Below are 13,460 nucleotides of genomic sequence, written 5' to 3'. Positions count from 1 at the left end.
ATGGACTACCATAATTAAAAACTGCTGTTAGGGATCTGAATTAGTCCCCATATCCTTCCTCAGGTGTGACTATGCTTGAGAATGGGGTCAAGGTCAAGCTTTGGAAAGATGAGTCTTCAAGAACTCAGTGGATTTTAAAATCCCTAAGAGTTAAAAGAAGGCTGGCAGTAGTAGGGATTAGGCTTTTTCTGTTTAAATTATTCATCTCCCTTCTAGACTTCAAATTAAGTTTATAGTTTGAATTGAAGTTAGATTAAAGTTAGAAGAGTCAAGTGATTCAACTTTGTGGTTTTCAGTTTTAGAGAGGTGTCTATCACAGCCCATTCACCTCCTCTACTGTAGGGATTAATCAGAATATTGGTATTACTAAGCATATATTTGGTCGCAGAGTTAGGACTTCTGGTTTTGAAGGATCAGGTGCTAAGAGGTTAAAAGGAAGCTGATTGATCTTATCTTCAGTGTTATTGTAGGAATTGATCTCCAAAGTAAAATTCAATTTGGGGGGTTCGTGCTATTAAGATCCTTATTTATGGCTACATTCAGTATATGCTTAGTAATAACATTTCAGTGTATTTCATTAATGTTCAATTTATATGTTTCAGTTTCAATCTACATTTTCAGATATTTGTCTGTTTCAGTTGCTTCCTGTGTCACTTTCTGTAAAGATTGGCCTTGTCATAATTGAGGATAACGTAAAGATATGGTCTAGAGTTAATACTTCAGCATCTACAGCTTTAAGAACCAATAAGCATGGGCAGACATTAACCACAGCCATGTATTTTACTTTTATAAAGGGATTAAACTCTGGCTGTAAAGAAGATCGGGTTTGGGTTTCAAGGATTTAACAATTCATCAGCTCAATATAGATGTTATCTGGGAACTTCAGATATAAGGTTAGAGTTAGGAGAAATCTGAGAAGTGAAAATCTGATGTCCTTCTGGAATCTGTGGGTGGTGGGAGCTGAATAAAGATTTCAGAAAACTTTCAGAATCCAACTCTTCAAGAGCATGTACTGTTGCAAGGTTCTCCAGAAGTTGCCTGGTACCAGTAAGCCCCTAGCATCTAATGTTTTCTTTCAGTGTTTGAATGAGTCCATAAAATTGAATCCCATAAATTAGTTACAGTGGGCTAAGGTAGGAGTATGAAAAATTTCAAGGCTGATTTTATCTGTTAAATACATAGAGGGGTAAAACTATACTTGGATTAGGAATTATTTCATTCTTTCAGTGATTTTAGTGCCATATTGTATTCCGCAGACACAGCATGCTTAAGCGATGGTTTGATGTTAGTAGGAGATAATGTCTCATGTTTTGGGGCTGGTTTTGCATATATCAATCTCATACTTAGGATTAAAAGTTGGCAACCCAAAGGCCAGAAATCTGTGGCCCTCATATATTCTGAAGATATAAAGAAGATGATTTAGCATTGTAATGACTAGTGCTTTATATGCTGGTTTAGTATGCAAATAATACTTTAAGATGTTTTTTAGTTAATTTAGGCATAGGGTTACACTAGGGTTTGGGAAACCAACACCCCAGGAGCCTTGTTCATTGATGAGTTGAACAGGGTTGGAAGAGTTGGTATTAGTAGGAGTCTTAAAGACTCCAATAGTCTTTAACTGAATAGATGAATCTGGTACTTAAACTCAGGGTTAGAGGTTATAAATTCAGATTATGAAATTTGGAGCAGGTATTCCCTCTCTGATATAGATTCTGGAGATGAAGTTTGCAGATATTTGACTGTTGACATGTCTGCCCCTTAGTTTTAGTTGGGGATTGCCTTCGTGTTTGGAGTCTGAAGTCCCAAGACTCTGCTTTTTTGATGTACTTTACAGAGCTATAATTTGTGCTGATGTCAGTCATTGGCTGTAAATATGTAATAATATTTTTTACTGCAGAGATGGGTATATTATATTCCAGTTTAACATTTAGGTAACTACAGTGTCAGAAACCCATTTTATTGATTGTTGTTATTGGTATTACTTATCCCATCCAGCGCTTAGACTAAACCTGTCGCAAAGCGTAGCCTTAATAACAGCCAGGGAGCAAACCCCTGCAGTGATCTCAGAAAGAGAAAACAGAAGCATCTTCCCATCCCAGCTAACTGTCACCCTTGTAGAATATATGAACACGGTGCATATCTAGGCAGTAGAAGAACAAGGACTATCAATTTCTATGCTCTGGGACATTATTGATCTTCAGTTAGCAACCTTTCTCTTCCCCAAGGCACCTTTCTCTTCCCCAAGGCACCTTTCTCTTCCCTAAGGCACCTTTCTCTTCCTTAAGGCACTACATTGAACTGTGGGTGCATCTGCCAGGTTTTTCGCACCTCGGTTGGCATCATTGTGAAATGAAGGGAAGGACACTGAATTCTGGCAACAGATTCCTCTGTTTTCTGTAACTAACATCTGAGAATGAATCAGTAGCTTAGTGTCACCAAACATCTGCTCTGTTTCTGTTACAGTATTCTCTTTGCTGATGGCTCTTTAACTTGTTTTTCAGGAACTCTGGGTTGTAATGAGGAGTGCAAGTAGAAGGAAATCTCAACAGTGGGTAGATAACTCAGGTGTTTGCATCGCTCTCTGAATGGGGTGCCAGGTTTATAGGTAATGCCTGCCTGCAAGAAAAACTTAGTTTGAAAAATGACTTATTTTCCTTGGCTGGACTGTGAAGATTCCCTTTCTAGTGTAGACTGTGGGAAAGAATCTCCCTTTTTTCCCCCAAAAAAATTAGAACACTTTTGGATGTCAGATTCTGAAATAAGGAAGGAGGTGCATTTGTAACTGGGATGCCATGAGAAGGTGTTTAAAGGAAGTAGCAGGTCATCCTTATAAACTTCTGTTCTCCCAAAGAAAATCTCATCCTTGGTTTTTATACCTCTGCTAGCGTATTCCCTTGCGGGCTGTCCTCTGCTGGGCACTCTTACGTTGGCAACCATTATCTTTTTGTATGTGGTTGTGTAAGCGAGTGTTCCTGAGTACATCAGGTTTTTTAACTACTTTTGTTTCATAGCAATATTTTCATAATATCTAGAATCTGTTAGGTGCCTTTCAGTACGAACAAGAAAAAAGTCCTAACCTTGTGCATCTAACAATTTAATTCTAGTACGTAATCGGAGGCGTATCTGGAGGATGGTACTTCTTACAGGCATCTTTCCTTTATACTATTCAAAATGAGTCATATGTTTTAGTGAGCAAAGCATTTGGTTTAAAGATTAAAATTATAAATGATGTACCACCCTTAAGACAGTTCTATTCCAGAAAGATCAAGCTTAGTGAATTGTCAGCATCTTTTACTCAAACTTAGTTTTCTGAAAATAAGAGAAAATTATAGGGATGCTGATAAAGAATATGTGTTGACATATTGTTGTGCTGACACACAGAGGCTGTGTGGTGTGGTCACCCAGGGATGACATTCAGACGGACCTTTACAGGCTTGAGAGGTGGGTCCATGCAAACCTCAGGAAGATGAACAAGGCCAAGTGCAAGGTCCTGCAGATGGGCTGAGACAATCCCGTGCAGAAATATAGGCTGGGTGATGAATGGATTGAGAGCGGCCCTACAGAGAAGGACTTGGGGGTATTGGTGGGTGGAAGACTGACTATGAGCCAGCAATGTGCACTCACAGCCCAGAAAGCCAACTGTGTCCTGGGCTGCATTCAGAGCAGTGTGGCCAGCAGGGCAAGGGAGGCGATTCTCCCCCTCTACTCTGCTCTTGTGAGACCCCCCCTGCAGTGCTGGGTCCAGCTCTGGGGCACCAACATCAGAGGGACATGGACTTGCTTGAGTGGGGCCAGAGGAGGCTACGAAGGTGATGAGGGGGCTGGAGCACCTCCCCTGTGAGGACAGGCTGAGAGAGTTGAGGGTGTTCAGCTGGAGAAGAGAAGGCTCCAGGGAGACCTTAGAGCAGCCTCCCAGTACTGAAAGGGGCTCAGAAAAGATGGGGAGGGACTATTGATCAGGGATTGTGGTGATGTCATGAGGGGTAATGGTTTTAAACTGAAAGAGGGGAGATTTAGATTAGATATAGGGAGGAAATTCTTCCCTGTGAGGGTGGTGAGGCCCTGGCACAGGTTTCCCAGAGAAGCTGTGGCTGCCCCCTCCCTGGAAGGGTTCAAGGCCAGGTTGGACGGGGCTTTGGGCAACCTGGGCTAGTGGAAGGTGTCCCTGCCCGTGGCAGGGGGGGGTTGGAACTGGGTGATCTTTAAGGTCCCTTCCAACCCAAACCAGTCTGTGATTCTATGACATAAGAATGCTCTTATAAGACAACATCATTTATTCTTTGTTTACAGATGCTATGCCTGAGAAACAAATCTATAAAGCCTTAATCAGAATCCAAATCAAAGAATTTGCATAACCAAAATAATATACAATAACTATACTGCTTAAAAACATGACCTTCCAAAAATCACGTCATTAATGAAATTACATTGTTAATTCTTTCCTTTTCTGCTGAGGAGTGAAAAGCTTGAGCGTGAAGTGTAGGTGTATGTGCTGAAATATTGACAACAGCCATTATAGTCACTGCTCTGCCTATACTTCAGTAAATGATTCAAACCAATTATTGCTGCTATTAAGTCCAGCGCATGAGAAATGAACTGGATGGACAGACAGACTTTATGGGAAAGCTCAATCTAACAGCATGCCAAAACCAACTCCTACGTGAGCTTAGTGACTCTATAATGATGTGAAATAACAGTGAAAACTAACTCTGAGATTAATTTGGTGGCCACAGGAGTAAGAACAGCCCAAAGAAAGATGCTATAACAGTCATCCTCTGGGGGACCTGATCATCAGTTCTTGGTTGTCCTGAATCCACTGAAAGGAAAATGAGTTGAAAAGGAAAGCAGCTTGCTTAGCCTTTCATGTCAAGCTCAATAGAAATTCAGATCTCCTGATGTTTTAATTAATCTTTTTTCTTTGATTCTTCTTTAAATATGCTAAGAGTAGTCATATCAAGTATCTAAGAATATAGCATGTTTTAATTAAGAATACGCTCGAAATTTGACAGTCTTTTCAAGAGAACAACAATTCCTTCTAAATGTTTAGTTTAACTTTTAGATTAAAGTAATTTTATGTAAATGTGATATGATCTCCACACTTTCAAAATTTTCTTTAGAATCCTTAGAATTGATATCTTCTAATAGGAAGAATTATTAGAAAATGTGTAAGGACAGAGAAGCTAAAGCAGCTGGACTGCAGACAGTCTGTCAAATTCTAGGAAATTAATTTCAGAATGCCCAACAATATGCAACTTGTCTTTGCAGATAAAGAGTGAGCTCCTGTGAAGAGTGTATTTAAAATAAACCAATCTGTTCTTATGTGAAATTATGAGACAAGTTTTAACCAGGAAGATCTAAACTATAAATATAGATAAGGTACTGCTCCTAGCTTTTAGGCATAAGTTTGTGACCTTTTCAATTGGGTGTATGTGCTATTATCTGTTTCTATGAAGAGGGTTTTTTAGCTCTATTAGGCCTAGAGAAGGGTAAATTTGTGACTTTGGCTTGAGTAAAAATTGGTTTATAAGCAAAGCATTTCAGGCATAGGTATTTAAATTCCAAACCCATTTGATGCTTACTTTTAATGCATTAAAGAGATTTTTATATCCAAATACTAGAGGTGTGAGAATAGGATAGGTTAAAGGGTTATATTTCTGAAAAAAACACAGGGTATTACAAAGGATATTCAAGTTTATTTCATCAGAGGTGCAGATCACAAATTGCAAGTGAAAGACTATTCCACAGTGGCTTGAACTGTCTCTGTCAGCCACAGCAGACCAGTAGGAAAATGGGCAGATGGGCTGATGTAGCATTGCTCGGGTATGAGCAATACAGAATATAGGCATCACTCTGCAACAGAACTTATGGAGTGTTCTCCTTTGTACTTGACATAGGACTTTCTAATCATGAAACTTTATCTCAAACACTTTAGTAAGGAGTTGAGACTGCTGGTGTTTTCAGTACGGCTGGCAGCAAAGTAAATCATTCTCCAACTTGGCCTAAATTCAAACCTGTAGATATTAACATAGTGCAAACCTGAGCGTCATTCAGTTCACTTTCTATAAGGAAGACGGAACAAATTTGCACATTCTTCAACCTCTGATGAAGCTTGAACACTTATTCCTAAAAGTACATTGGAAAGAGTGTGTAAATGTTGTGCCTAATTTGCACAATGAAGAACAAACAGAAAAACTCAGTTATATGCAGTACTTTTAAAATGTGGTGATAAATGTTTCATTTCAAACCTTGCTACAAGTAATTATTAATGATCCTAGGAAGGCATCAAGTAGGAAAATTCCCTAAATTAGTTATTTACATCAGTAAAAGACATGCCTAAAATAATAGATATTGTAATATATCCCAGCCTGTTATGTCTTACTGAAAAACCACAAAAGATCCAAGCCTTTTTTTTACCTCCGTGTATAATAAACTTTAGACCTTACAATGTTTTTAAGTTGCCAGAAGTTATGCAGAAGGTAAATAGTTTCTCATTCTAAAAGAGTTTTAGAATATCTACAAATCCTGAATACTGTCTTGAGGCTTTATTGAGAGTATTGTGGTGTTTCTTTCCAGCATTCTTGATGAGGAAAACATGAAGGACAGACTGGCAGCAATATCTGACTATCCTGTTTTGTATGTGGTGTAGGTATGGGGTGAGACCTTTTGTTTCAGCTGAATTCACTGAAATACTTGGTGACTAGAGGGTATACAGTGTTGGTAGTTGCCTTCTGTTTTGACCAGCTGCATTATTAGATCCAGTAACAAATTGGGGCAATTAAGATAAACTTTAAATATCATATGAGAAGCTTAGCAGCAGTGTTACAGACAAGCTTGAACCTGGAGCAGTAAAGTTCAAGGAGATCTTAGAGGATGTAGCTAAAGACTGAGAGGCACTGAAAGCATAAATGAATCCCTCAGTACTGGTGGAGATGATGTATTGGTTTGTTTAGCCAACGGGGCGTTGATGGTAATGGGTTGGGCTGCAGACACAGGACGTGTGAGGAGAAGTAGAATTTGGCGTCAGTGACCAGCTACCAAATTGTAGGCAGTGGGGACTAACTGGAATATACCGTCATGAAGGAAACAGGAATGGCCCTCGCTGCCAGCAGATAGGTTTATGTGTTTTTGTCTTTGGGAATCGTATGGGGGTTGGGAGAGATGGCTGTGGAATTTGCAAAGGTTGCGGAAGTTTGGCACCATTTTAGGGCTGATGTTATATTCATAACATTCTGTTCCAGGGCTCTGGCTTGGGCTGATGACTCTGCGTTACTTAATGGTAACGCCCTAGTGTTCTCCTGAGGGCTCGGGTTACTCAGAGATGTTAATTATGTGGCCAGATAAAACTCCGCCGTTATTGTGACATGTTGTTGAGATTCTTCTGGTGACATTTAGACCAGCACTTTTCAGAAATTCAGGGTCCTGGATTCAGTGAAAGTCAGAGAAAGCAGTCTAAAAATATTAACCAAACCCCATGGCCTGATATGGAATACTGTGAGCATTTTTGGCTGCCTGTGCACAAGTTACTGAAACTAAGACAGGTGAAAAGAGAGGCTGTGATAATAAAGTAATGGAAAGATGCAAGAAGAAACCATAAAAGAGTTTATTTTGCTAATTCTAGCAAAGAAGGGCTTTGATTTCTGTGTGTAAATACCTCCAGGCAATAAAGATCTGGGGGACTGAGAGCAAGAGAGCTATTTAAAGAGCAACAGCAGCCAAAAGTTAAGTAGTTTTAAGCAGTTTGTGAGTAAGATTATGCAGGAAATTAGAATAAGGTTCTTAAGCATTGTATCACTGAGGTTTTGGAACAGCCTTTTGATCAAATGCGTTTTAAGATGGAGCTGGATGCATTTTTGAATGAGGTGAAATGCTGTGGGAGAAGGATCTCGGCGGCACAGGAGTTCCTTCCTGCTGTCCCTCCCTTGCTCTCCTCTCGGTCTGCATCGTTAGAAGAGAACAGGGAAACTGAGGTTGTATTATTAACCTGCTGTGATTTTTGCGAGCCTATTACTGTAAGACAGTAGAGTGGGGACGGTTATTTTAGAGACATTACTTCACTACAAATGGACCTGATTAATTTCCATTTACTAAGACATGTATCACGGCCATCTGTTGAAGAGTCTTATTTGAGCAGCCAGTAAAACTTTGCCATTACATAATTACATGGAGAGGCAACAACAGTCATTTCCCAGCTCCCTGACGCCAGAGTGCAAACGCTGATGGCCCTAATATTTTACTTCGACCCCTTTCCTGCTAGTGGTAGTTGCAACTTTCTCAGTGGCTTAGGGTACCTGGGGCAAGGAGGGGACAACTCCTCAGTTGTTTCTCTGAACTTTGTCCTTCCACTTCTGTGAACTCTGTGCTTCACTCACTGGTTTCTCTTGTTAACTCTGAGATTCAAGCAAATTTTGGTGAGAGTAAGAGTAAGAAAAACCATAGGTACCACAGTAGTCGTGAAAGATAAGGCAGGTAGCATCTGCAACTTTCTGTGTCATATAAAATTTTATAAAATATTCATTCTTGCTGTTCAGCACGGTTTTCCACCCAGGTTTTTTTTTTTTAGTATCAGAAGAAATGTTTAAGCTGATTATATTATTGTTGCAGGTGATGCTGTTAGAGCATCTTGATCACAGTACAAGTCTGCCTTTTAACCCATTTTTGGAATAAAAGCTAAATTTAAACATATCTTAATGACAAAGATGATCTCTCTGAAAAATATCTCTCTGAAATACTAGTTTAGGTTAATACAACATAATTTAAATGCAGCTTTCCCAGTTCATGTATTTTGTAGCAAAATCGCATCATTAAAGAGTGAAGAGTGAGAAAGTGTATATATTTGCCATTAGACCCTGCTTATAACTGTTGAATGAAAGGCAATGCTCATATTGGCCCAACTGTAAAACAAGGATATGTTCTTCTGAAGTCCATTCCAACTTTACATTCGTTAATGAAAGCAGTTTAATTCATGAGTCTCAAACTTAGCTGTCTCAGTCAATCTATGAAGATGTCCATAGAGTATGATAAATACCTGTAGTTTTTGCTCCCTTTTTCTTTTTTCTTTTTTTTTTTTTTTTCTGTGAACATCATGCTTGTTCACCCTCTGGGACCTTTGACTTCTGCCAGGACGGTAGTTCATTTGTGATTCATATGTGAACTTCAAAAAATATGGACGCTTAGTGATGATTTCAGGGATATGATGTTACTTCCATCCTTTTAAGCTTTTTACATTTATATAATCACTGTGTCTGGAATAATATTAAAGACCATTGCAAATAACACTTATTTGGAATGATTACTCTTTCACAAGACTGTCTGGCAGATTGCAGGGTTTTACCAGATGTTCTGATTTACAAGTAGTTCATCTTACAAAGTAAACTTATTTAATTTATTTTAAATAGGTCCAAAACAGCTTAAAAAACTCCACTGCATAATAGGTAAATACAATCAAATATTTTCTTTACTTACAAACTCTATCTATGTAAAACTGGAGTATAAAAGTCACTGAATAACTCTCATATCAGTGCTGCTACCGACATCAGAAATTACAATTTTTACAATTTCTTTTTTTTTTTGGTGTTGCAGTACATCAGATTGAATCTAATAAATATAAATCAGTGTCTTCTGAGAACATCCTGCAGAAAAGATCTATCTATCTTGTGATAATTCAGGCAATAGCAATGATTATTTTTCTCATCAGTCTCAAAGGTGATCTACTGCCTGCTTGGAACAGAGGGCCAAAACTGGACATGATATTCCAGATGAAATTGTATAATAACTAATAAAGAATGGAACATGTCTTGCATGAAGTGCTTTTGTTCAGGTAGCAGTAGGAAGCTTTTTCTGTCTCTGTGTGACAACATTAACTCTTGTGTAGCTGGTGATCCTCAGTAATACCTTGGTTCCTTTTGAAAAGCACCCATAACCAGGCATCGTGCATGTTATCTTTACACAATTGTATTTTCCTGTCTAACGTGTAATGTGTCGGGTTTGATCTTTTAACAGCGTCCTGGGTTTTGGCAGAGAGTATCTTCAATTGATCAACTTTGTTTGCAACTCTAACCCTAATTTTTCTCTCTACCTTTTGGGTCATCTGCTAATATTCACCCTGCTCTGATCACCAATAGAAACATATAACTCAGGTACCAAAACGGGCCCTTGCAAAATTTTATTGAATGAAAAATTCCAACTAAATAGTAACCAAAACAGCAGTTGAAAGAAGTCTAGCCTGGTAAACTAGAGTAAAAAATTGAATATTTTTCTCCACCATTAGAAGCCTGAATGAAAGAAGTGCCAGGTGTTTACTTCTGTTGACAGTCTTACAATGCATATTCCTTCCATGCTCCATACAACACTGGAAAAGCTAGAATTTCATCCCACAAGTTCAGAACCAAGGTCAAACCCATAAGTGCAGATGTGCTTGCTAAGTAGCAAAGCTTTTTGATGCTCTATGTGTTCTGCTCTCATCAGAAAAATTAAAACAAAAGAAGAAAATCCCAAACATACTAGAAAAAAAAAAATTTCCTATCCATTGTTTCAGCAAATATGGACTGAAATTCTGTTTTGTGATTTGAAATTGTCCCAGTGTGCTGTGAAAGCATGGTTGCATTTGTAAGTGCTCACATACTCTGCAAATAGCTGCTCAGGATGCTGTCAGGAATCAGTGACAGCTCTGACGTGGACTAAATGCTGTAATATGAAACGTGATCCAGTGTTTGCTTATGCCCTTTCTGATTTAAATCTAGAGAAGGTCTTTCTTTGATTACTGGGGTTTTTTGGTACTGATGAGAGACACTCATATTCACTGATGTTCACTGATCCATGGAATTTTTCTTCTCTGTGACCATCATTTGAGACCTGCAAATGCAGGTGGCAGCAGCTGTTATTTGCAGTACATGGCAAAGTCTGATCAGGCTGTCTGCAGCCCAAAGCTTATCGTACCAGCCTGGCTCCTTCCCTACGGCACCACTAGTCTGTCACTGCCACTCCTGTGTGCTTGTACTTAGCAGCAACAAGGACTCATTTTAGTCATATCCTGTCAGCTAAAACTCTGGTTTTGTTGATATCGGTGCTGGTATTTTCAGAAAGTATTCTGCAGCACAGGTTTTTGTGCACCATCAGTGGGCAAATTTCAGTGCATCATTTATATTGCGACCCAGAGGAACACCCTGCCCTTTCCCTAGGAGAACATGGAAGAACAGGTCTTAAAATCCATGCACACACATCTTGTGCATTTTCTGTCTGTAATGGAATGGTGTTTATCTTGACTTTAGTTACAGAGTTTGTAAAACTGGAAAAAGAAAAACAACTCAATAACCAACCCTTTCATAAGAGAAATCATGTTGCTATTTACCAACATGATGTTACATTGGAAGATGTTTAATACTTTCCAAAACTAAATTTTTAGATAAAGTCTACAGCAAAAGATGTTAGAGTCCTTTCATGTAGTTATGCATTTCACTATCTTCTTGTCTTTTTTCTCGAATGATATCCTAACAGAGGAGTATTCTGGACAAAGATTTGAGAGAGAAAAATGAAGTGCTTCTGTGTGTGAGGAACTTCTGCCACGTACAAAGGCACAGAAAACACATTTGAAAGTCGAGCAAGGCAGCTTCTTGACAGTAAAGAAAAGCTGTAGAGGACTTGAAAGCAAAGAAGTAGCTCATGTTATTAGACAAAGGTCTTTGTAGCAGCGATCAGAATTATTGTGAGTGGGGGGAAAAAGGATTTGCTGTGATCTGAGAGAAGGTTATTGCTATTATTGAGCTGTCTGGAAAGTCGATGTTCAGGCATATAAAGCTCATGTTGTAATAGACATCACAGCTTTTTAGGTGTGACTAGAGATGGCCATATTGTTATGATGTGTATGGAAAAAAACTTCAGTGTAATTCAGACCAAAGTTCTAATTTGAAGATGTTGGCCATGTATCTGAGTATCAGAAGCATTTGTTGAAAGAAACAAAGGCTGGCAGAAAAGTCCATAAAGAGACAGTTTTGGTTTTGCCAGGTTGAGCAGACATCCATCCATCCATCCATCCATCCATCCATCCATCCATCCGGGGATGTCAGGCTGAGATTTTTTCTAGCTAGAAGAAAAAGGTATAGGTTTTCCTCTGTTCATCTTTAAGTGGTCAGAGGTCTCTGTCAAAATGCTATCAGTGTTTGCATCTTCCACTTTTAGGACTGTCGTTGTTAGAAAACTAGCCAAGTACCAAACCATGGCACTAAGGGGTCGTGTTAAGTATGGAATAAATTGATTTAGAGACATAGAATGGCAAGCTATGTAGTAGGCCTCAATAAAGTACTATCCTGATGAAGATAGTACAGTGTGCATTACAAAGTATTATGCAAATTAAATGCCCAGACACAGCCAGTTCTCACGCATACAAATACTTGTAAAAATCTGCTGGTTGTTAATTTATTCGCATGTTTCTAGATTATGAAAATGTCTCAGATTTTAGCATGACTGGTTTAGATTCAAGTTTCAGGCTGGAGATCCAGTGATTGTTATTTTCGGTTAATTCTTTTCTAGCACACAAGGTGGGAGCAAAACCAGCGCTGTGTGATTTATTTAAATAATCAACAGAGCTTTACAAATAAACAATGGCTAGTCTGACAAGGGCTGAACTTCGTTGCTGAACCTGACTGCTCAAATAACAAATTCTCAAAAACACTACTTCTCAGCAAAATGCAGACTGTTTTTACTAGCTGCTCTGCAGATGCTCATTTTCATGCTGTGGTAATTGATTCTGAGATGTATCCTTTTTGTATTGTTTATCATTTTCAAATTTCTATCGGGAAAATTCATTTTACATTAGCTCTAAGTAAAATGACTTTTGCTATTTTTCTTAGTATCTGCTGAGAACTGTTTATATGATTAAGAGATATTTTGATTAGATGAGGTGTCCAGTTCTAAGGCAGGGGTTTTTAACAAGGTTTCATTCAATGCGACTCTTTGGTAATCACTAATGGGTCTTTACTTGTCTATAGTAAAGCTACTACACATGGTAAAATACCACCATATTACCTCGCTGTGCAACAAGTGGTTGAACACAAAGCACTTCCATGCTACAGCCTCATCTATTAAAGGACAACATCGTTTATGCACCCAAACTCTTTTCAAAACACAAGCTGTGAAATGTTAGCAGTAATATTTTGGCAAAGGCTTTGCAGGGTTACACCCAGTTTGAGGTTCTCTATCAGTCTCCACATCGCTGAGAGCATTGCAAAGGAACCATTAAGCAAACCACAAATATTTTCTTTCAAACAAGGCCAGAGCTGAGAAGAGCTGTCTGACCTGTATGGTTGGTAAATATGTGAAGATTTGTGAGCTAATTCTGTTAGCAGACGATGATGAGGAAGGATGAATAAATTTGATGTAATAAGTTATTACAAGGTTTGTATTCAAAGTCCAGTTTCTTTAAGCTGACGAGAAATCGAAGCAGTCATAGTTTTGTCGCAGATTTG

Source organism: Strix aluco, chromosome 8, assembly GCF_031877795.1.
Source record: "Strix aluco isolate bStrAlu1 chromosome 8, bStrAlu1.hap1, whole genome shotgun sequence".
In the NCBI taxonomy this organism is placed as follows: domain Eukaryota; kingdom Metazoa; phylum Chordata; class Aves; order Strigiformes; family Strigidae; genus Strix; species Strix aluco.
This window is presented reverse-complemented; position numbering follows the sequence as displayed.